The sequence below is a fragment of the Oncorhynchus clarkii genome, unplaced genomic scaffold (assembly GCF_045791955.1).
Source record: "Oncorhynchus clarkii lewisi isolate Uvic-CL-2024 unplaced genomic scaffold, UVic_Ocla_1.0 unplaced_contig_1118_pilon_pilon, whole genome shotgun sequence".
In the NCBI taxonomy this organism is placed as follows: Eukaryota; Metazoa; Chordata; class Actinopteri; order Salmoniformes; family Salmonidae; genus Oncorhynchus; species Oncorhynchus clarkii.
Genome location: NW_027260735.1, coordinates 1 through 2,144, shown reverse-complemented (window position 1 = coordinate 2,144; position 2,144 = coordinate 1). Strand labels below are relative to the sequence as shown.

The 2,144-nt window shown below is 43.6% G+C and overlaps 2 non-coding genes and 2 pseudogenes across 2 annotated transcripts; all 4 read right to left on the bottom strand.

The window, feature by feature from the left end:
* Nucleotides 1-195: 195 nt before the first annotated feature.
* Nucleotides 196-267, bottom strand: trnaa-ugc (transfer RNA alanine (anticodon UGC)). Its single transcript has one exon. It is a non-coding gene; the product is annotated as a tRNA-Ala (tRNA).
* A 1,192-nt stretch (nt 268-1,459) lies between these two features.
* Nucleotides 1,460-1,578, bottom strand: LOC139401731 (5S ribosomal RNA; annotated as a pseudogene).
* Nucleotides 1,579-1,755: 177 nt separating this feature from the next.
* Nucleotides 1,756-1,874, bottom strand: LOC139401730 (5S ribosomal RNA). The gene has a single exon (XR_011633134.1). It is a non-coding gene; the product is annotated as a 5S ribosomal RNA (ribosomal RNA).
* Nucleotides 1,875-2,051: 177 nt separating this feature from the next.
* On the bottom strand, nt 2,052-2,144 carry LOC139401732 (5S ribosomal RNA; annotated as a pseudogene; the record flags this gene model as incomplete).

Below are 2,144 nucleotides of genomic sequence, written 5' to 3'. Positions count from 1 at the left end.
ACCCATGAACTTCAGTTTTTTAAAATGATGCAATTGAAGTTGGCAACCATGCCACTTCTGTTCCATAAATGTACGAACAGGGATTGAACACATGTTCTTCAGATTACAAGAGCAAATTATTTAGCACATCTCTGTTTCCTGCTGAGAATTTCAACATTCTGGAAAGTAGGAGATGGGCCATTGCAAAAATTTTAATGGAGAAGCTGGGGATTGAACCCAGGACCTCATACATGCAAAGCATGCGCTCTACCACTGAGCTACATACCCTTTCTGGGAAAGAAAAAAATGTTGTTTTTTTAAAATTTAATTTCACCTATAATTAACCAGGTAAGCTAGTTGAGAACAAGTTTTCATATTCAACTGCGACCTGGCCAAGATAAAGCAAAGCAGCGCAACACAAACAACAACACAGAGTTACAGATGGAATAAACAAGCGTACAGTCAATAACACAATAGAAGAAAGTCTATATACAGTGCGTGCAAATGGAGGTAAGGCAATAAATAGGCCATAGTAGCGAAGTATTTACAATTTAGCAAATTAACACTGGAGTGATAGATGAGCAGATGATGATGTGCAAGTAGAAATACTGGTGTGCAAAGAGCAGAAAGTATATTAAAACAATATGGGGATGAGGTAGGTAGATTGGGTGGGCTATTTACAGATGGGCTTTGTACAGCTGCAGCGATCAGTTAGCTGCTCAGATTGCCGATGTTTAAAGTTAGCAGTGTTGCCAACACCTCAGTAAGGAAAGTAGCTATTGGCTGTCCTAAAAGTCGCTAAAAGTTGCTAAATGATGCCATCACCTAATTTGCATAATTGTCAATGTGCATGTAATTGTGATGGACACTGTAGGAGTGAGGAATAACATTGTGGAAGAGACAAAAGGTGAGTAAAATGAAAATGTCTGCAAGTATTCAGAGGGGTTTGAATACTTGCTAAATACAGCGACTAAGTCGCTAAGTTGGCAACACTGAAAGTTAGTGAGGGAAATATGTCTCCAGCTTCAGCGATTTTTGCAATTCGTTCCAGTCATTGTCAGCAGAGAACTGGAAGGAAAGGCGGCCAAAGGAGGTGTTGGCTTTGGGGATGACCAGTGAGATATACCTGCTGGAGCGCGTGCTACGGGTGGGTGTTGTTATCGTGACCAGTGAGCTGAGATAAGGCGGAGCTTTACCTAGCATAGACTAAAAAGATGACCTGGAACCAGTGGGTCTGGCGACGAATATGTAGCGAGGGCCAGCCGACTAGAGCATACAGGTCGTAGTGGCCTGTATGCTCTAGTCGGCTGGCCCTCGCTACAATTCAATACAAAGCTTCCATAAACGTCGAACAAGGCTTGAACCCAGGATTGAACCCATGTGCTTCAGTTTACAAAAACAGATGACTTAGCACATCTATGTCTGTTGATAATGGGATATGTAGGAGGGTGAGTTGAAATTCCACAAGGCAGTGACAAAAAGCTTATAGCACCTGGTATTCCCAGGCGGTCTCCCATCCAAGTACTAACCAGGCCCGACCATGCTTATCTTCCGAGATCGGACGAGATCAGGCGTACTCAGGCCGGTGTGGCCGTAAGCGAAAGGCAATCTCAAAAAGTGGATGAAATTGCATATACTGTAGCCATAATTTGTAGCACAGATTGTTGGATGAAATACAAACTAACCTTGCTTACTTATGTCAAAGCGAGGGCACATATTTCAGCCTTGTGGGAAAAAACGGACAAAGAGTTGAAATTCCACAAGGCAGTGACAAAAAGCTTACAGCACCTGGTATTCCCAGGCGGTCTCCCATCCAAGTACTAACCAGGCCCGACCCTGCTTAGCTTCCGAGATCGGACGAGATCAGGCGTACTCAGGCCTGTGTGGCCGTAAGCAAAAGGCAATCTCAAAAAGTGGATGAAATTGCATATACTGTAGCCATAATTTGTAGCACAGATTGTTGGATGAAATACAAACTAAGCTTGCTTACTTATTTCAAATCGAGGACACATATTTCAGCCTTCTGGGAAAAAACGGACAAAGAGTTGAAATTCCACAAGGCAGTGACAAAAAGCTTACAGCACCTGGTATTCCCAGGCGGTCTCCCATCCAAGTACTAACCAGGCCCGACCCTGCTTAGCTTCCGAGATCGGACGAGATCAGGC